The sequence below is a fragment of the Cryptomeria japonica genome, chromosome 2 (genome assembly GCF_030272615.1).
Source record: "Cryptomeria japonica chromosome 2, Sugi_1.0, whole genome shotgun sequence".
Lineage (NCBI taxonomy): Eukaryota > Viridiplantae > Streptophyta > Pinopsida > Cupressales > Cupressaceae > Cryptomeria > Cryptomeria japonica.
Genome location: NC_081406.1, coordinates 75,559,419 through 75,582,290, shown reverse-complemented (window position 1 = coordinate 75,582,290; position 22,872 = coordinate 75,559,419). Strand labels below are relative to the sequence as shown.

The following is a 22,872-nucleotide window of genomic DNA, read 5'->3' as shown; positions in this document are numbered from 1 at the left end:
TTTACCATGATGCATAATTATGTGGAGTTAAAGGTGGAAATTTATAAGGACTCATTGCAACAAAAAATGAAAGGGCACAAAGAGAGGCGCAATCACACAAGACACCCCCCCAAATTCACTCAATCAAAGAACCCCCCCAAAAGTGATGATTTGACACTTTATACTTAGTGCATGTACAATGGGCCACTTGCAAAAAATGGCAAAGTGGACTTTTGATTCCAATTTTACAACTGCCTCAGTAAGGCCAAAAGAGACTCAAACTAATAATGCAAGAGATCTAAACTAAGATCCAAGCAATTTACAAGTACCAAATAGGCCAAATAAGACCAATATCTGAAAGTACAATTTCTACTTAAAATCTCTGAAATCTGATCATAGATTATGAAAGTAGATGAAAAAACATACACTTTAAAAAAAAACGGCACCTGAAAAGGAGGTCGTATGAGCTCAAACGAGGCCTTTGAAGTTGCAGAATTGAGGATTGGACAGGTACAGCTAAGAGAATCTGAAAATTCCGAAAAACCTGTGCACCAAAATCAGAAAATAACCACACCACTGCGAAGAGCACGAAAAATTGGCTCAAATAAAAAAAATTGCACCCAAAAAGGAGCAAAATTGAGCAAGTTATGGCCTTTCAAAGTTGAATAGCAAAACTGAAAAGCTCAAAATGAAGAGGGGGTCAAAAAATTTCAAAAATCTGCTGATGTGGTGCTGACGTCAACAAATGACGAGCTTAAATTTGACGCCCGTCTAGCCGTCACAAAAACTTCATCTCCCCCTGTGTGGCATCCGTACCGTATGGACAGGTTGATGTGGCACTGTGTGACTGGGCGATGAGCTGGTGTAGGGATGCTGACAGCGGCCCAGTGGCCACCTGCCACGTGGCGGGCGCGGGTCCGCCGGTTTAAATGACTGTCGGTGCCGGTGGGGTGGTGAGGTGCCGGGGGCGGGGGCGGGGAGTGAGCTGTCGGTCGGAGGGCTGGTGACTGCCAAAGGGCTGGCGGGAGGTCTACCTGTGGTAGGGTCCGGCCGGCGAGCGGACTGCCGGGTGGAAGCACGGAGGTCTGGGCGCCAGGGGGTAGGTACAACACGGGTCGGCGGCAGTGACAGTCTGCTGTGTGGTCGGCAGAGTACGAAATCTGTGCGAGCAACACCGGTACGACGGCGATGAGGCAACCCTGCACACATAGCCTGCAAGGTACGAAGAGATCGGGGGGGTCTGCGAACCCCCCAAAAATAATATTTTTTGAATTTTTTTTTTTTTTTTCGACAAAATTTTTCAATTTTTTTGTTTTTCAGAAAATAATTCTTTTACAAATTTTTTTTTGGAATCCGTACAATAATAGCCAAAATGGGCAAAAAAAATTTCTCACCAAAATAGGTCGACTTTATAGTCGAAATTCATGGAAACAGCCTCCCGGATTCAATCGTGATGTCCAAATTGTTGTACGACGCCCCCAAAAAATGAAGATCCCCAAATCCAAAAATTGAAGCCTCCAAAATGTCTCCAAAAGACTAATCAATGAAGCCCTATAGGCTTTGATACCATGTAGGATTTTGCCAAGATCAAGGGCACAATGAACAGTATTAAAATAGAGACAAAAGAGTGACAAGAACAAACTGTATTCTCATCAATATGAAAATGATCAACTAGATTCATCAATACAATGAATATAGGCTTGCTTATATAGGCAAGGCCATATGGATGTACAAGCACACAATCATGACATGTGGCTCAATGAGAAACAAGGGTAGGTAAGAAATACTAGGGGCAGGTAGGAGAAATAATATAATATTCCACAAGAGGTGGATGACCCACCTAATGTGGAGTGTAACAACAAAACAAGACCACAAAAGGTGGAATTTGTCCTACAAGCTCTATCCCTATGTGCACACTTCCCTAAGTGTCTCAAATCCAAACTACGAAGAAATGCATTATCCTAAGTTAACTTAAGTAAAGTGTAATAATATCCATAATGAATATTTATTTACACCAACACATTTATATACATGTTCAAGTTCATTCATTCTTCTTGATCTGTAAACTCTTTGAAATAGAATTCAAGAATCACAAAAATTATCTATTATTTGCTACTTCTTTTAACAAATGAAGTTTGCTTTAAGAAGAGAATTTTGTGATCAAACATAAAAATAATCTTGAATAAGACTCAAAAAGCACATATTTTTATGCTGTAAACTCCAATGTGGAAATTTTTTCAGATTTATGGTAGTGGCGTTGGCCTTGTTATCCTATGTATTAATTTGGGAAGATAATTACGAGGACTTCAATCTTTTGCTCTCTACTTTGGCTCATCTCTTCTAATGAACAGTTGAATTCTCTTACAATATTCTTTATATCCTCTCAAGTCTCAACAGTCAATGCATGCTTCAAACTCAAGCTTCAACTCCCTTCAGTAGGTTTGTGTGAACAAGATGGTTCTCCCAGGTCCTAGAAGAATTCAGTCGCACACAAGAAGCTTGTACATTTTGCATTCTGAATTTGAAGTGTTCACTTCCAATGGGTAGCATTGCAGTTGCACTCTTGACCAAGTAACTACCGTGATTGCAGTCTTTTCCGTATTTGTTTTTCTGTCAGTTCTTTGTTCTGTACCTGTTCCCGTGTCTGAATCAAATTTATTGTTCAAGTTTTTGTTTCTTGTACATTTTCTATATCTAATATGGTCCCACAAAAGCTTAATAAGACGCTAAGTGAGGGAAGAATTCTCTCACTTTTTTCTTCGGAATACTACTTCATTTGGCTTATCTTTGAAGAAAATTTCCACTCTGGTAATTATGCCCTAATGCCAAATAACATTGCATAATCACACAATAATGAAAACTTCAAAATTTGGAAGCATACACAGATAATTGTATCTTCAAATCAGTCCATTTCTTTGAAAAGTTTACAAGGCAACCTCCCCAACTGACACAACTCGCAACTACGCAGAAATTCATTGTATTCAGTATATTACAATCTTTCTATTTTGCACCTATCTTTATACTAATTTAGCTAAAAATCCAATCTTCCAAAAATCAGTATTTGTTACGAAAAGCATTCCTATCACTTATAAGGAGGAGATGGAAGATAATTCTAAATCACTAATGCATATCTTCCTTTTATTAGATTTATTTAGCTAAATAATATATTTTCATTTTAGTCCTTCAAAGTGAAATGCAAAATAGAGTAACTTGAACCACTTGAACCTTTCCACATGCTCCAACTGAACATATTCGGAAGTTCCTATCTGAGGTAAAAATTCAACAATCTTGTGTTTTTGAGTCCTATTTTGTGTTTCTTGGTCTCTATTTTGAGTTTCCCTTGTCTTCTTTTCTAACATCACATCATTTGTAAGGATCTTCCTTCCACACCCATGTCTTAAAGAAAGGTTAGCATTTGTACTTATTGGTCGTCATTCAACATAGAATGCTTATAAAGTTGCAAATACTCACAATTAATAATTAACTGCATCTTCATAAAGGGAGGAAGATCAAGTTTGAAATCATTTTCACTGGTGGCCTCCAAAATGGTGAAAGGTCCATACCTTGGTGATTTTTTTTTTCTTAGCTTCTCCTTGTAGACTTTCTTCACCCAAGGAAAGCCAAACTTTGTTTCCTACCTATAGATGACACTCTCTTCTATGTTGATGGTTCCTTTGTTTATACAAAAAAAAAAATTTGGTCAGTAAACAGCATAGCCTTAAAAAAAATTTTGTTTATACAAATTTTGAGTACTTTTGAATTGCTTATTTATTTTGAGTTGGATTTGTGTAATTCTATGCTCTCCTAAGTTTTGGGGATGAGGACAACAGGGGACAACTATTAAAAAAAAGGGAAATTTTAAAAAATTTAGAGAAATTTCAAATATTCATATCATTAACATTGATAAAGCATTCATCATAGACATTATAGAAGTTTAATACATAACATTGGATTTGAATTGAGATTTCACATGAGAATAGACAAACAATTCAGACTACAGTTCATAATAATTAATGGTTGATTACACAATGGACTGTTGGTGTGCAATCCAAAAACATATATAGAACTTAAGATTATCATGTATAACAAACAAAGATCAGTTTGAAGAAAGTGTGCCTCTCCTATCTTGATGAGGACTTTTTGTTCCAAAATCAAAACATTCATAATAACTTAGATATACAATACATTGCTTAAAGGACCAATTTTAGGATTTATAATTAATGCTATCTAATAAAAGAATTCTCTTGTTTCTACCAACTTTCTCTTCAACATATTTCAAACTGAATTCAATACATTTAGACTTTAAAGCATTGTTACCCTAAACTTTCTAACGTTATGTTGCATAGAATATTAAAGACTGCATCTGAAATCTATGTCAATGCTAACAGTAGGTTTGTGATACCTAGAATCCTATATAATCTCTGAAATTTTTTCGATGTAAAAAACTCCCCAAATTTTAGCAGACACTGATAATAATTCAAGTTTTAAATCATATCTATAGAAACCCAAGCAATGTTAATCATGCATGAGAAACATTAGATGCTTGAGAAATAATTATGCACATCTTCAAGATGAGGATGAAAGAGCTTAAAAATGTCAATGACTATCTAGGAACCTTTGAAGATGAAATCACCAGCACCATCCATAAAACATATGTATTCCTATAGCAAGTCTGCTCTAAAGTTTAGAACTGGAATCAGTTCACATCTACACAAAAAAATGGGGAATTGAAAACAAAACTAAATTTATATACTACAACAATGTTTTTCACGCAAGTCAGTCATTTTCTTCTCATTTACAATGTGTATAGCCCAATGAAAAGAAAAAGTGGGGATGAATACTTCTTGCCAAAAAAATGTGTATTTTTTTAAATGCAAGTGAAATTGATGTTGACTTGTAGGGGATGGCTAGTTGTCCCTAGGACAGTAGGGGAACACTTGGACGTCCCTTAGCCATCTCAAGGATGGCTAGCCGTCTCTTGCCATTCCCTATCAATTATGGATGTTTTGGGAACATTTCCTTTTTTTGCCATTCATTGGGGATGGGGGGCTAGGGGGATGTTTCCTAGGCATCCCCGAGTCCCCAAAATGTCTCCTTTAGGGTACAAGGGTACTAGGGCAGGGAGGACATCCTTAGGGAGCAGTGGTGTAATCCTCTCAACAAATTTTGAAGCTTTAGCCATCTCATTATCTTGTTCTATTTATTTTGCAAAACTTACATCAAGTGGACTTGAGGGCAAATTTCTTAAACATGCCTCAAGTGATGACCACTTTGTAGTAAAACGAATTGCCTTGTTATAAGGGTGTTGAATGTAAGGAATGACTCATCCCAAGTCTTAAGACACTTATTGTTGTATCCTCTTATGAGTTGAAAAAAGGTCTTGTTGGCTACCTCTTTCTTTTGCCAATAAGATGGTGCACATCTTTTCATATCTAGGACCCATGAAACCAAAAGGTACACTATTGATTGCCACCACCATTTCCCACCAATATGGTGATCTCACCAAGTTGAAAGGAAGAGTAGTGTCATAAATGCAACATGCAACTTTTTCCTCTGCAAAGTGTCTTGCTTCATTTTGAAATGCCTTGTCCAATGGGCCTTTTTTGTGAAAGGAGTGGGATCTTCTGCTTGGATAGAGGGTGTCTCCAAGAAAGGATGTCAGGAAGTCATTACTGAATGAAAATCTATAGGTAAAAACATTGATTTTTTCCTTGCTAAAGGATGGGATCTTAGTTTTTGTCTTTCAGTCACAACATCAACTTCTTGTTCTCTAATGTATGCCATAATTTTTCGTTTGACAATCCATTCCTAGAAGGCCCTTCACATACTCTAATCCCTTTTCCACTTATGGCATAAAAGTGATTTCTCGCTTGACTATATGAGCTCTTAAAGTTGGTTTTACACACTACAATTCCAAAGGAATGCCCCACCTCCTAGAAGTTGTTCAAGCATCATAGTATATTTCCACAAAGGAGATGTTCTATCGATTTTAAATTTTTTGTTTGCATCAACACCCATTGAACTTTGATGAACTATTGGCCATTCTTGCAATTTGATTTTGCTATTATAAGAAATTATACAATTTTAAATTAAAATAAAATAAAATAAATGCAAGCCTACAAATATGTACAAATTAATAAAAATTCAAAATGAAGATAAAAAAACATTATAACAAATAGTGAAACTTGTTTCTTTTTTTTTTTCTAAAAAAACTATTAAAAAAAACTTCATCAAAAACTTGAAAACATTTCTTAAAAGAATAAAGAATAGGGTAAAATGCTTACTTTAAATGATTAAATCTCCTTTGTGCAAGCTAAATTTGTTCCTTTGGCACTCTCAGATCGACCATCTTCGAAAAAACCAGCTGCCTTCAAAATGCCAAAATGAGAAAAACAAGAGTGAAGAGAGAAAAATTATGCTTGTTTTGGGGAAAATGGTGCTTTTAGGGTTTTATTGTTTTTTTAAGTTCAAAAATGTTAAAAAAATGTGTTTCAGGCACTTTTTTGGCAGTGAAACCCGCTGGGTATGTGTGTGTGCAGCCAAGAATGCCCAGGGAGTGCCTCGGACATCTCGGGTTCCCTGTGGGTATGCACAAGGAATTTGGGGCATCGAGGGTGCTCCCTGGGCATACCTATAGGAGAACTTGTGTTGGGACGCTCTTGGATTGGGTACGAGACCGGTTCTTGGCATACCCGGCAACATAGATTAAAACTAAATGTCTGAATTGATTTTAAATATTTATAAACATTAAAATTTTATATATAAAATGTTAATATAATAATATTTATAAATGTTTATTATTACAATGAATGTATTAAAGACCAAACAAATAAATTAAATATTAAAAAACAAAATCTAAATCTACAAAATAACACATAAACAAAATTTAGCAAACTCCTAAGAAAACAAACAGCAAACAAAGAAGAAAACAATGAAATAAGGAGGGATGCGTGGTCCATCTCCTTCTCACTGTGTATTGCAGTCACCTTTGTTCTCACAGCCGCCACTACCTGCATGAAGTGCAGAGTTGAGCCTGCTTAAAGGTGTTTCTGCGAGTGAACTAGCAAAGCAATTCTAGATATATATTGCTATCTACAAGCAATGGGCCCAACCCACCTATTATTCATTACTCATTTGGTATCTCCAACAGTTGCTTCTCACACATCAGCTCAATTCAAAGTTTAAAAAAGTATATTTTAATGAAAAAGCCCCAGCCCTTTCTCTGTACAAAATTTGGGGCAGATTTTACAATTCTAAAAGTTTGTTAAAGGTTCGTCAAATTTCGAACTTAAGGATTAAATTCAGTGAACCTTGTGACATAGGCAACCATAGTAATAGAACACATGAGTACTCATGTTTTAAACATACCTAGGACCTATGTCATGTTGTTTTGACTTTTTGGCCTAGGTTATTCAATAAATCAGTCAAGCCTAGGTTGAACTAGGAAAAATAATGCATCTAAAATATGTGTAATTGAAAAACTGTAGTTTTTCACACAGGCCATAGGTTGTTACTATCAACACCAAACCCATCTATAGACAAGCATTCTTGATTTTCATCATCTTCTCTTTTTGGGAAGCAAAGCTCATTACACAATGACTCCAACCAACTCACCATTTCTATTGGTTAAACAAATAATTCTTAGATAATTTTTAGAGAAACTAAAGAGGGATGCCTTGGCTTGTAATCGGTGGAGCTCTAGGTCTATCATTTAGATCCATGCCATACAAGCGAGCCTACCATCTAGATTCATGCTTGTTGTCTTAATTTTTTAATTTTCAAAAATTGACAACTCCTACGATTTTTTTGCTTAAAATTAGTATTTTTCGTCCCTAAGGTGCGTTTTACAAGGTTAAAAACTCATATTTGTTTGTGTCTAATTGCTAGTGTGCGTTTTTGCCATCCTGTCCAAGTTTGTGTCATTTTTGGATGTCTTTTTTCCTCCTGTTTGTGCAATTTCGGGTTTTAAGCAGATGACTGCAAGTTGTAGGAATTTTTTAATTGTATTGCAAGTAAATAGACTTGTTCACTTGTAATCGGGTCTCTAGGACCCAATTACGAGTAAATTCATCAAATATCGGACCTTAAGGACCCGATTACAAGTTAGTTTAATTTTCTCTTGCAAATATGTAAAGCGTTTATGTTTGCTTGTAATTGGGTGTTTGGACCCCAATTACAAGTAAGTCTTGTAAAGCCCAAAGTGGATGTATTTTGTGCTTGCTTCGGGCCTCTTAAAACCTGATTCATCTCTCCTTTGCTCAACGATTTTGAAGGGAGTGTCTTTAAGGCGTGTTTGGTTTTCAATAGGAGTGTTCTTCCTTGCTTGCCTATTAAAGCCCTTGAGTGAAGATTTTCGAATCATTTGTTCTTACCGTTTCAAACTGCATCTAATTTGGGAGAGTTTTCTTTCCCTAAGGGTTTCGATTCAAAGGTAAGTTCGTTCTTGCTTTCTCTTTGTATTTTCTTTTTGTTTTTGTTCTGTCCTAGGTTGTTCATGTCCTTCCTTGCCAATGGCGGACGAATGCACATTTGCTTGCAAGTTTTGATTCACCTTGAATTCCTTTTTATCATCTTAACCTCGTAGTCAAGATTTGGAACCCCGATTGCAAGCGTTTCCTTCCAAGTGATTTTTGTTTTGCGTTGTAAGTCATATTGCACTAGCAAATTTAAACGCTTGCATCTGGGTCTCTAATACTCGATTGCAAGTCGTTATTCCTCCGTTGGTTTTCCACAACAAGAATAAACACTTGCAGTCGGGTCTCCAATACCTAATTGCAAGTATGCATAAGTGAACAATTAATTTACTATCTTTTGAGCACTTGTAGTCGGGTCTTGGAGACCCGATTGCAAGGTTTCATTTACCATGCCATCTCTTGCTTGCTTGCATTCGGGTCTCCAAGACCCGACTGCAAGTTCATTTGCCCTTTGCCTTTCCATTTGCATTCACTCATACTTGCAATCGGGTCCTTGAGATCAGATTGCAAGCTTTCTTTTATCCATCTCGCAAGCTTACATACTTGCATTCGGGTCTCCAAGACCCGATTGCAAGTAAAAGTTTCTCCATCTCTTTCATTTGCGCTCTTCCACTTGCATATTCTAAGCTTGCTATCCAATTTCTCCACTTGCAATCCACCCCTTGAGATCCAAAATTCTGCTCTTGTCATTATCAAGTTCTTGTCCGTAGTGCTTCGTTCAAGCTTATCCTTTCATTCATTCACTTCCTCCATGATAAGTATCATGAAAGGTCAAAGAAAAGGTATTGTGTTCCAAGCTCTTTCTTTTGAAGAAAGTGTCATGGCTTCTCCCATAACTTGCGAAGATGTTTTAACTCTTTGGAGTTTTCATCGGAGTGTTGCAGATTCTTGTTCAATGATAGAATAACCAGCATCTCCTTCCAATAAGAAGATGAAATACAAATATGAGAAGTATCGGAATGAAATCTCTCCTTCTCAAGTGAGCTCTCTTGTCGATGAAATCAAAGACACAAAGATCAGGCATGTTGACATGTTTGAGTTCCTTGAGAGAGCAGAAGGATCGCCAAGCCATGGCATGCAGTTGCTCCTAAATAGTCATATTCACTCGGTATCTACTTTCCTAGTGGTGGCATTGGAACCAGAATTTTTTCTTGCCTATGCTGCTCATTTTGACAATGGATCTAGGACAATCAAGGACGACGATGGTAATACTATTATCAGATTGGATGCAGAAACCAGCGATAAAATTTTCAAGGTTCCTATTGCCACAATATATGCAAATATCTCCATGAAGAGTGCTCTGGATCACTACAATTAGAGTGTTGGTGTTTGTAGCTAGGTCGGATCCCTTCTAGGGCTGACCTAGTACACTTAGCGGTTATGTGGCTTGCCGGCCTTAGAAGGCATTAATGATTCAATGTTAGTCGGGCCCTAATTGGGTGTCATATGTAACTTGTAACCACTCATGTGTAACTTGTAATTAGTTAAGACCTATATGGATGTAACTTGTAAATTATAGGTCTGATCCTCCTTGGCGCCAAAAGTTAACAAGGCCGACTAAAGTGAATTAGGATGCTAGATACTCATATATATGCAAAGTCAATCTCATTGTAATGACACACAATCAGCGATTGCATTCCTATTCGGCATTCTCCAGCGAATTACTTTTGTGATCAGCAAACCATCTCCTAAGTCAGCAAAGCACATTCATAGGTCAGCGAGTCATATACAAAGGACAGCGAACTGTTCTTTCTAACAGCGAACATCTTTTGAAAGCAGTGAACTCCATCTTTGAGACATTGAACCTCCTTGTGACAGCAAACACCCTATTCTTAGAGATAAGTTCATCATTGTGTATAACCTAGGTTGAAGTTGCTATTCTACTGTGCATAATTTACTAGTTTTTATTGCTTCAAGTGTTGAAGCTAATTGTAAAAGATACCTACTGATCATTGTATAATAAGATCTGAGAATTATAGTTGGGTTTTTCACCTCCAAGAGGGAGGTTTTCCCAAGATACATTGGTGTTCTCTGTGTGCATTTCATTGATTGTTATCTATTTTGCTACTGTCTGATCTAAAATTAACACTGTATCAGAGCTAAGGTTGTCTCGGTTGTGATCAAACCTTGTAGCAGCGCTCCTACTTCACATTCTTCACACCATTTCCAGCATTCAGGATGGTGTACGGTCTGAAAGTTGAAGACAGACTTGAAGGAGCATCGAATTTCACCTCATGGAAATTCAGAATCCTTGTCACCCTAGAAGAAAATGATCTTTTGGAGTTCATGCAAGGAAAAGAGCAACCTGAACCTGAAGATCAAGAAGAGAAGCTTCAGTTCAAGAAGAATGTAGTCAAAGCCAAGAAGATCCTTATTGACTCCGTGAAAGATCATCTTGTTCCCATCATCTCTTAGATGTCTTCAGCCAGAGATATGTTCAAGACATTGGAGGAGATGTATGAAATCAACAACACAAGTAGAGCACTTGCATTGCGTCAGCAACTTCATCAAGTCAAGATGGCAAAGGGAGATTCAATCATCACCTACTTCATGAAGATTTCAAAATTGAGAGATCAACTCAACACCATTGGAGATGAAGTTGTGGACAAGGACCTTGTCATGCTTGCATTGAATGGTCTTCCTCACTCATGGGAGCCATTTATCTAAGGCATAAGTGGGAGATCCAAATTTCCCAAGTTTGACCGCCTTCGTGCTGATTGCTTTCAAGAGGAATCAAGGTTGGCTGCAAGAAGTATCATCAAGAGCTCTCATGGTGAAGACTCTCATGTTCTTGCTACCCAATCCGTCAAGAAGAAAGGAGGGAATTGGAAGAAAGGCAACTTCAAGAGGAACAAAGATCAAGGGTCAGCATTCGCACTTGATTCTAAGAAGAAGAAGAAAGATCTCACCCGCATTTAGTGTTTCAGATGTGACAAGTTTGGTCACTATGCAAGAGACTGCCAATCAAGACTGACGCAACAAGGGGTCAACATTAATGAAGTTTCAAATCAGAAGGAAGCGGAAGACAACTCCAATGAATTCCTCTTCATTTCAGCCTTGTCAAGCAACGTTCCCACAGATAGTGATACCTGGCTGATTGACAGTGGAGCTTCTAGACACATCACCGACTATCGGGAGCATCTTTCAAATTTGATTGAGAGGGAGTCGAATCTTCAAGTTATTATTGGAGATGATGCACACTATTCCGTGAGAGGGTTCGGTGCTACATCCCTCAACATTGATTCGGGAATATCTCTTCATCTCAGTGATGTTTTGTTTGTGCCAAGAATCAAGAGAAACCTTATCTCTATTTCAGCTTTAGAGGATAAAGGTTATCAAGTGGCGTTCTCAGAAGGAAGGGTCCTTGCATGGCCAAAGAAATCTAGCATCAAATCTGCTCGTGTGATTGAGAATCGGTATGAAAGCCTGTACAAGCTTTCCACTCGTCCAGTCCAAGCTCTCCTTCATAACTCCTTCAGTTCAAGCGAGTTGTGGCATAGAAGACTTGGACATCTTCACTTCTGGACTCTTCCAACATTGGAGAAGATGGTTAAAGGTATGCCTAAACTCAATCATGTTCATGATGATACTTGTAAAGGCTGTGCTATGGGTAAAAACACTAAGAGTCCATTTCATAGTAGTGAGATTAGGTCAAAATAAATATTAGCTCTTGTGCATTCTGATCTATGTGGACCTATGTCAGTTGCATCTCCTAGTGGATTCTTGTATCATGTAACCTTCATAGATGACTACTCTAGGAAAACTTGGATTTATTTTTTGAAGTATAAAGAGTCTGATGAAGTCCTAGGTAGATTCAAAGAGTTCAAGGCCTTAGTAGAAAACTTATCTGGGAAAATAATTTAAGTGTTAAGGTTTGACAATGGAGGTGAATACACCTCGGGTAGCTTTCATGATTTTTGTATTGAGGCAGGGATCAAGAGGGAGTTCCATGTCCCTTACAACCCTCAGCAAAACAGGGTTGTAGAAAGAAAGAACAGATCTATAGTTGAAACTGCAAAAGCCATGATTCTTGATCAGGATCTTCAGACGTTTCTATGGGCAGAAGCTTCTAGAACAACTGTATGCATTCAAAACATATGCCCTCATCGGATATTGCAGAATATGACTCCAAAAGAAGCCTTTTCAGGGATCAAGCCTGATATCAGTCACTTGAGGATCTTTGGATGTCTTGTATATGTACATGTGCCTAAAGACAAGAGAACCAAGTTGGAACCTTCTGGCAAGAGAGGAATATTTGTGGGCTACAACAAATCTTCCAAGGCCTACAAAATCTACATTCCAGGTCAGAGGTACGTTGAGGTCAGCATAGATGTTGCATTTGAGGAAGATGTTGCATTCAGGAAATCCAAGGGCTCATGAATGGAGATAGATGATGAAGCTCATCCTCAAGACATGAATATTGATCATGATCCTGAGATTCAAAGGGAGCCTTCAGATCTTGAGATCCAGAGGGAACCTTCAGAACCTGAGATGCACGATGATCCAGTTGAGCCTATGGACCTTGCTAATGGGCCTAGAGATATTGTTATAACTCGGACGAGACCTCTTTGGGCAAGGAACACTATGCAGGAGGCAGAATAGTTCGCAGCTCCTAGAGGTACATTCCGAGAAAGTAAGAGACCTCGAAAATTCTCTTGTTATGTTGCTTCGATGTGTAATCTCATTGAGACTGAGACTACCAGTGTTGAGGAAGCCGCAAATCAGCAAGTATGGAAAGATGCCATGGACGAAGAATATCAATCCATCCTTAAGAATGATGTTTGGGATATTGTGCTGAGACCCAAGGACAAGTCAGTTGTATCTTCCAAGTGGCTATTCAAGATCAAGCATGCAGCTGATGGAAGCATTGAGAAATACAAGGCTAGATTCGTGGCTTGTGGTTTCTCTCAGAAAGAAGGGATAGATTATGAAGAAACATTTGTTCCAGTTGCTCGATATACTTCTATTAGGACCATTATTGCCATTGCAGCAGCGAAGGGATGGAAGCTACATCGGATGGATGTGAAGACAACCTTTCTCAATGGTGTGATTGAGGAAGAGGTCTACATTGAGCAATCTGAGGGTTTCGTGATTCATGGGAAAGAGTCATGTATGCAAGTTGAAGAAAGCTTTATATGCCCTTAAGCAGGCTCCTCGTGCATGGTATGAGAGGATTGATAGATAGTTAACAGGTTTGGGCTTCTGCAAGAATGATGCTGATCCGAACCTTTACTTTAAGGTATTTAATGGTGATATGTTGATCTTGGTATTATATGTTGATGACCTATTTGTTACAGGGGAAGATCATCTCATTCACAGGTGCAAGGAGTTGACTTCAGAATTTGAGATGAAAGACTTAGGACTCATGCACTTCTTTCTAGGGTTAGAAGTATGGCAGAGGCCTAATGAGATCATCCTAAGTCAAGGCAAATACACCATTGATATCTTGAAGAGGTTTGGAATGTTAGATTGTAAGTCCATGCCTACTCCGATCTAGTTCAGATCTTGTGGATCCTACCATGTATAGGCAGTTGATTGGATCCTTGATGTATCTAGTTAACACTAAACCGGATATTTGTTATGCAATGAGTGCACTTAGTCAGTTCATGAGTGAACCGAGACAAATACATCTAGTTGCAGCCAAGCACATCTTGAGATATTTGCGTGGCACAGATGGATATGGATTGAAGTACTCCTCGAACACAATACTGAATTTGGAAGGTTATTCTGATTCGGATTGGGCAGGAAGTGTCATTGATCGTAAGAGCACTTCTAGAGTTTGCTTCAGCTTGGGATCTGTCATGATTTCTTGGTGTAGCAGGAAACAGTCTTCAGTGGCACTGAGTACTGCAAAAGAAGAATACATTGCAGCATGTGTGGCAACTCCCGAAGCAATGTGGATTCGGAAGCTCCTTGCAAGATTGTTCGAACATTCGTTGGAACCTACTATCATTCATTGTGATAACCAAAGCTGTGTGAAGCTTTCAGTTAATCCAGTATTCCATGACAGATCAAAACATGTTGAGATTCAGTACCACTACATCAGGGATATGGTATAGAGGAATGTTGTTCAGCTGAGATACATTTGCACTGAGGAGCAGACGGCCGACATTCTGACCAAGCCCCTTGACAAAGTGAAGTTTGCGCATTTTCGGGACAAACTTGGAGTCGTGGAGAATGAAGCCCTTGCTGAGAGGGAGTCTCAGCATCAGTGATACATTGAGATGTATCTTCCACCCTCTCCGAGTAGGCATGGTGGTAATGCACTCTTCTCTGGGAGGAGTTTGAGGTGAAAGCCCTCTTCCACCCTCTGCGAGTAGGCATGGTGGATGTCATGGAAGAAATTCCATGACTTAGCACTTGTGCTTGTTCACCCTCTAGGAGTAGCTATGGTGAATGTCATCCATGGGAGTAGCCATGTATCTCGGATCTTGAGAAGGTGTCCTCCATAGCTAAGAGGGAGTTTTGGTGTTTGTAGCTAGGTCGGATCCCTTCTAGGGCAGACCTAGTACACTTAGCGGTTATGTGGCCTGCCGGCCTTAGAAGGCATTATTGATTCAATGTTAGTCGGGCCCTAATTGGGCATCATATGTAACTTGTGATTAAATGTAACTTGTAACCACTCATGTGTAACTTGTAACTAGTTAAGACCTATATGGATGTAACTTGTAAATTATAGGTCTGATCCTCCTTGGCGCCAAAAGTTAACAAGGCCGACTTAAGTGAATTAGGATGCTAGAGACTCATATATATGCAAAGTCAATCTCATTGTAATGACACACAATCAGCGATTACATTCCTATTCGGCATTCTCCAGCAAATTACTTCTGTGATCAGCGAACCATCTCCTAAGTCAGCAAAGCACATTCCTAAGTCAGCGAAGCACATTCAGAGGTCAGTGAATCTTATACAAAGGACAGCGAACTGTTCTTTCTGACAGTGAACATCATTTGAAGGCAGCCAACTCCATCTCTGAGACAGCGAACCTCCTTGTGACAGCAAACACCCTATTCTTAGAGATAAGTTCATCATTGTGTATAACCCAGGTTGAAGATGCTATTCTACTGTGCATAATTTACTGGTTTTGATTGCTTCAAGTGTTGAAGCTAATTGTAAAAGATACCTACTAATCATTGGATAATAAGATCTGAGAATTATAGCTGGGTTTTTCACCTCCAAGAGGGAGGTTTTCCTAGGATACATTGGTGTTCTTTGTGTGCATTTCATTGATTGTTATTTATTTTGCTACTGTCTGATCTAAAATTAACATAGAGAAGATCTTAGAGGCATGTTTTGTGCATAGTTTGACTCTATAAAGCTAGTGAATTTTATCTCCTTGTACTCCGGATAGAACACTGCAACTCTTTCAATGTATTGTAACCCCTTTGTTATCTAATAATACATTGAGTGTGCTTTGAAGGCTAGGGTTTTTTTGCTAGAGTTTTCAAAGATATCTTTTGTGTCATGTTTTCTCTGCTATTTAGCTTTAGATCTGTAACCTTTTTGTATTGTTTCTCTCATGGGATCAATTTAAGAATTATTTAATTTTCCTTTGCAAGCTTAGTTTATGTTATTTTGTTATTAGATCTTTATTTTAACCTTTTGATACTAGAGATGTTATGGGAATAGTTTCTTTTGATACAATGGCACCTAAACCAAATAGTTCAGCTGTTATTGCTGAAGCAACTAGTATTGTAGTGGCACATGATGGCACCACCTTTAAAGAAACTAGGAAATTTGTCCCAAAGTGTTTCATGAGGTAGAGTCTTGAAACTCCTTCAAATGTTGTTCTTCTTGTTTTGAACTTTGGTAATGCATGCAAATGGTTAGAGCAGTATACTCTTATAGAATATCTTGTTGGAAGAATTCTTTCTAAAAGTACACTAAAAGGTTGGGTAAATATTGCATGGATCCCTCACAGGAATAAGCTAGACATAGTCTAGAACATAACTAGGGTTTTCTTCCTTGTTCAATTTGGAGAAGCTAAACATGCAAATGTTGTTCTTAGGCATGGTCCTTGCTATTTGTGTAGCTCATTACTAGTATTTTCCCTATGGACTAGGGATATTCATATTTTTGTGTAAACCAGTTAGCTCTTAAGGTGCTGGTTTGACTTGAGTTCCACAAGTTGCCTTTGCCTCTTTAGACACTTTTGGATTGCTTAGCTTCCTTTCTTTGGAGGGTGGTTTGCATCGAAGTGGATAGGTTTTATTCAACTTGACCTTAGAATCAAGTGTGTATAATTTGACATTTTACAAGATTTAAAGGAGTCCGTTAAGATACACATTGACAATATGTGCCATGCCTAATTGGTCTTATAAATCAACTTGCCGAAAGCTTGCTTTTTGGACCAATCCTTTGAGAAAAACTCAGGCTACCCACAAACTTAAATTGGCCTCTAAGCCATCAAGTGATGTTCCTGCAAAGGATGATCAAGGATGGACCATTTTGGCAACTACAATGGTGGTTGTGTTGTGCCCAACAAAGGTTCTCATCTTGGTTCCAATAATGGAGTAGTAGCCAAAGCTTTATTGCCTATAACTAACTTAAGTCCTTTGGCTGATAAACAGGCTAAACATGCTGCCATGACACAACTGGAGACCTTTTGAACCTTGGGGAATCCTCAAAAAGAGGTTAGTAAGAATAAAAACTCAAGGACATTGTTCATGGCGAGTGTTTTATCCTCACCAGAATTCCATATTATCTCTCAACTTCACACCTCATCTTCACCAAAAGCCAAAGGTTATAGGTGCTCTCACAATCCTCCTCACTAGTTTGAAGTAAGGGAATTTGTTCTAGAAAAATGATAGATGAAGTTTGGAGATTTTTTTCCCAACAAGCACTCATAGAGTGGGGTCTAATGAACCTGAATTGCGAGTATTTTGGACAAAGACTTCTAACTTGGATATTCTTTGTCTTCAAGGTATCAAGGTTGTTGGTTTTTTGCTTTCAACAATTTGTTGTGTCATATGGGTAGATAGTTTCCTTTTCAATAGTAATCATGAGAAAGGGTATGGGAGCATAGTGACATTTGTTTCTACCAAGCGCTAGTCTCATTAAATTGTTCACGATCGTAACCCGTCCAATAGGGCATTATTAGTCATTTCTAATTTTAATACCAAAACCGTAAGGATTGTTAAATTTACACCTCAAACAATATGGTCAAAAGGACCCATCTTTGGCAATTGCTTGCTAACAAGATTCCTGAGGCTTATTGGGTTTTTAATATTGACTTTAATATGGTTGAAGTGGCATATGAGAAGCAAGGTCACCTCTTGTTGAGATAGACGGCTAGGAAGAGAGAGGCATGGTTCTACATGCACAATAAATTCAGCCTTTATGATCCTAATCTAGGCTACTAAATTGGCTTTTTAGTGTGGGACACATGGACCAAATGGTATGGTAGGTTTGAAAGTTCGATAAAGAGGCTTGATCATGCATTGGTTTCTGCCCAACTGTATTTTTTCGATAGCTAGTTTTACTTGCTTTCAGTCAAGCCCTTGTCAAATATTGTTCTTTTGTTCACTTTGATTTGTTGTAGGATTAAGTGGAATCTTCAAAAGCCTAAAATAAATAACATGCAATTTTACTTGAACACATTACTTCTCCAACATGGATCCATGCTTGCTCATGTCTGAAGTGTTTGGAATATGGTGCCATGTCTAGGAGGTGGCACTAGTGGCATTTCTTGGTTGGTTGATGCCACTACACACATAACGTACTTTTTGCAGATCTATGGCTGCTAACTAGCTTTCATTTGTTGTAAGTCCTACGTTGCCACTACCTTGGATCTTAGTTATGCATTTACTCAACTCAAGGCCAAATTTGCCACCAAGTGCAAATAGTTGATGCTTATAATCTGAGAGAAGCCCAAATCAAATCTAGACTTCATTGGTCAAAGTTTGTGATAGGGCTGCCAAAGAATATTTAAAGAATTGCATGCACAAAATGTATTTCAAAAAACAAAGGCCATTTGAGAAGCAAATTGACATTTTTCAGGGCTTTCTAATATATTGAGTGCCTTTGTTCAATGTTACAAGAATGTTTTCAAAGCTCAATATCCTTCTCAAGCCTGAAACACTACTCTTAAGTGACGCTTAGATGTTAAATCCTTGTCATCTCACCACCATTCAAATAGTAGCTCATGACAAGCTTCTTTCCCTAGAAAATCTGCATGCAATGATGATTTTAGTATGGCTAGTGACAAGGCCTCTAGTTGTGATAATTTTCCATATAGATCTTATAAAACTGATTGTGACAATGTAGGCCCTAATTTACAGTTTATATTGAAGTGTTTCATTCCAATTCCTTAAGAAAACTCACCAACAAAGGAAAAATTAAATCCATACCCAAGGCTGGTGATCTTGATTTAATTTACAATTGGAGACCTATCACCCGGCTCAATAGCTCCTACAAGATCATTGCCAAAGCTCTTGTGCTACATATTTGCCATATTTTTCCACTAGTAGTCCACCCTAAACAAATTGGTTTCATCAAAAGGAGATTTATATTAGAAAAACATTGTAGCTGTTTTGGAAGGTACAAAATGGGCTAGAAATTCCAACTAGTAGGCTGATTTTCTCAATGACTTAGGTGGGCCCCACTTAGGGCTAGGATAAATTCCCTCATCTAGCTCTTGCTATTTCACCTACATGAGATGTTTTGGATACTCAACCATAGTAGGATGTTCTTGCTACTTAGTTGCTGAAGTAGAGTGATGGCAAAGACTTACTAGACAACGGTTGGAACTTGGGGCAATCTTGACGATTGGGACTCTCCTTTGGCCACTGATTTCATAGCTTTAGCTACATAGTTTTTGTGTTTTTTTTTATTTGTTTATCAAATGATTAGTTTTTGTGTTTTTTTTATTTGTTTATCAAATGATGTATTAGTGGTTGTTTCCTTTTTGGGATCACTTGTTAACTTGATACTTTGACTCATGGGCTCTGCCCAATTTGTGTCTGAAAAGATAGACACAGATGCATAGACAAGAACTAATTCTCACTTACCTCAACTATCATCAGGATCAAAATCAGAATCAATCACAATTCAGCAGTTAAGAATGGGCTTCTTGGCCTCTTTAGAGAGTTGAGTTTTGGAATTATCTGCCAACCCCAGATTTCCTTTTGCAATAGTATGCAGTCCATCCATTATCATGTGGAAATGAAAGTTTTGCTGTTCATGGACCTCCTACAGGACAACCTCAATATAGTTTTATACCTGCATAAGATACGATGATAGCTCTAGATAGGGTACTAGCCATAGCTCAGACATTCTTCATCCTAATTGACTGCCTAGGATCGAGCATCATATTTTAATCACTGCTTATATAACAACAGCATATTTACCATCTAATTCACTAGCATATTTCCACAAACTTTATATCTAAATTCTCAAGTGATGATTCTTGAATTCATTAATATATGAAGCAAGATTTTCCTGTAGATGGGATGTGATGATCTACATTTCACCCCCAAGCTTCTTCTTTCTTAGGTTTAGGGAGGAACATTTATGGCCTGTGAGAAGAGCAGGTCACATGGGCTTAGGAGCCTTGAGTGCAAGCAGAAGTCTGTTGCACCTGAGAGAAGGAACTCACTTTACAGGAGGGAAGTAAGGAAAAAATAAATTTCTCAAAAGCAGAGAGAAGAAATAGGCAATGTCAGTCAATAAGGAGCAACACCAAGCAGAGAAAGGCTCAAAGAAACTAGCCATACACAAGGCAGTGTCAGGAGAAGGGAGAAAAGGGCAAGGGGGGACTCTCAAATGTAGAATCTTTAAAATAAACCAGGAAACATGGGATGAAAGTGTAGAACACAGTCCTACTACTGAGAGGGAGGGGGGTGAATCAGTAGTAGATACAAAATTTTAACTTTAGTGGCTTTTAAAACTTTAATACTCAACTTGTGTGCAACTAAAACTGTTTAATCTTCAAACAGAAATCTGAGAGAGAATGTAACCTAAGTCACTGCATTCAAGTTCGAGTTCGAATTCGCCAACAATAAAATTTGGATGAAACTCGAAGAGAAGAAAAAATTTGTCATTAAATTCGCTTTATATAAATTTGAGTTTTTAAAAAATATAAATAATATATCTAAAAAATATCAGAATAAAAACAATATTAAATTTGTTTAATTCAATTTATATATTTTAATTTAAATTTGTCAAATTTTATATATGTATTATGAATAATTAAAAATTTGAATTAAATATTTTAAAATTAATTTTAAATATATTAAATGTTAAATCCGACAACTTTTATAGTAAATGTTAATATATTAACATTATTATTAGTTAACATTTATATCAGATTTTAATATTAGTTAACATTATATTGGGCGACAACATTATATCCAGCAACAACTTATATTAGATGTTTAATATTATTAAATGTTTAATAAAGGTTCACATTTATCGGGCAACTTTATGAAGTCTCTTTAATTTTAACTTTTAAATCCTCTGTCTCCCCATGTGGCTGTTTACAAACCCTACCGGTGGCAAGCATAGCATCGAACCGCAGCCCTCGTACCTCCTGACGGCAACAGTGAAAAAATCATCCACCAACAGCAAAAATCTCTGCCTGTTTCCTGCGAATTTTAAACGATTTTTTTTGAATTTCATACATTTTTTATATGGTCGCCGAATTTCGAACCTGAAGCCGAAAATTCAGTGAACGCGGTGACTAAGAATGTAACTGAACATGAAAGCTAAACGTCTACACAAGGACAAAGCACAGTATTTTACGTGGAAACCCAGGATGGGAAAACCACAGTGAGAAACGCTGCTAGGATCTACTGTCCTAATCCAGCCTCACAATTAAAATGATTACAACATCTTTAAGGGCACCAACCCTATGGAGTCACCCAACCCCTTGCTTAAGAGCACCGACTCTCACAAAATATCACCTATCAATTTGAGTGTCAACTCAACAACTTTAAGGCACCAACCTTATGGTAATTATGTAATGAGTTTCAGATTTCAATACAATACTGAAGACACACACTGAAGTTATTACAAAATAAGTATCATATGACTGCTGATATATGAAACTGTTCTAAACTCAGTCTGCAAATAAATATATATTCTGTCTTCAAACTTTTGAAAAGCCCTGTTGACATTTTCATCAACCAGCTTAAACAAGAAAAATTTTCAGCACTAAGCATCATCTGAATCTACTGTATATTTGCAGCACAATATTCAAATGTGTGAACAAATAAGTTTAATTGAAACTGTATACCTCAATCTCGTACTGATCATCGTGGAGATATTCACCAGTTGCTGTATATTTTCCAGACATATTAAAATCTCAACATTATCATTACTGTACTTCCATTTCAAACAGCATGTTCTCTCTTGATAGCAATAGCCATACGCAGAGCAACTCCAGGCCTTAGTCACCTCTTAATAAAAAGACTATGAACATGTCAATCTTATCAAAACTTTCTTATAACACGTTACACCCACTTAAACTTTCTCAAGACAATCCACACCTTTTATACAGAGCAATAAGGAAGAATATTGAATTGGTTGAAGGAGTTTGGTATAACCGATATCAACTAATTCTAACTCCTTTCTGCCGGGCAAACAAACAAAATGATACACCCATTGTTTCCCCCATCAAACTAATCCAGTTACGTGTCTCAACTAACTTTCGTTTACCAAAACAGAAGATTATCAATATATATATATATATGTATGCCGAAGATCACAATAAAAACATTATCATCGTAATACAACCATGTTCAAATAGATTCTTGTTCGGATATATTCAAGGGTCGAATGTAAGTATTTAAAATCATTATAAAGTCGGCGGGTTCTGTTCTGATTGAAGACATTGACCTGAACAATGCTCTCACAATCATTTATTCTTTTTGTTTGCCATTTATGGTAACTCTGTAAGTATATCTTCTGCATGCTACTAGAAATAACATTGTACAAAATATATTTGAAAGATATATACAATATGCAGATTACCAACATACAAAAATACTGTCTTCAGATCAATAACATGGTCAATCCTGGTAACACGAAACTCAACATCTGCAAATCTTTGTATATGAAGTTGCTTCAATGGTTTGACATCAATGACAAATTTACCAACAGAAAGACAAAAAGATGAGCAAGAAAACTTTTGAATCAAAATTTCTACAAATAGGAAAGTAACTTACGAGAGACGAAGACAAGTCTGAAAAAGCCAAAGGTGGCAACCTGCATAGATGCTATTCTTAGGTATATGCTTAATGCAGTGAATAATGTAGGCCCCTGGTAGCCATACGCCCCCTCCATTTGAAATATTCAAATGGGAATGATTAATTAGAGGGGCAGAAAAGAATTGATCTAAAACTCTGGTGGGTAAAGTGGCAATCCAAAACTTATTTGAGCTCCATCCAAATCCTTTTGTCCAACACCATTGTTTGCTGCT

General features: G+C 37.6%; 1 protein-coding gene across 4 annotated transcripts in view; it reads left to right on the top strand.

Annotated features, from left to right (window-relative positions):
• Positions 1 to 22,872, top strand: part of LOC131070756 (protein CELLULOSE SYNTHASE INTERACTIVE 1) — a 77,237-nt gene that overhangs the window by 41,275 nt on the left and 13,090 nt on the right. The gene's annotated exons all lie outside the window — the stretch shown is intronic.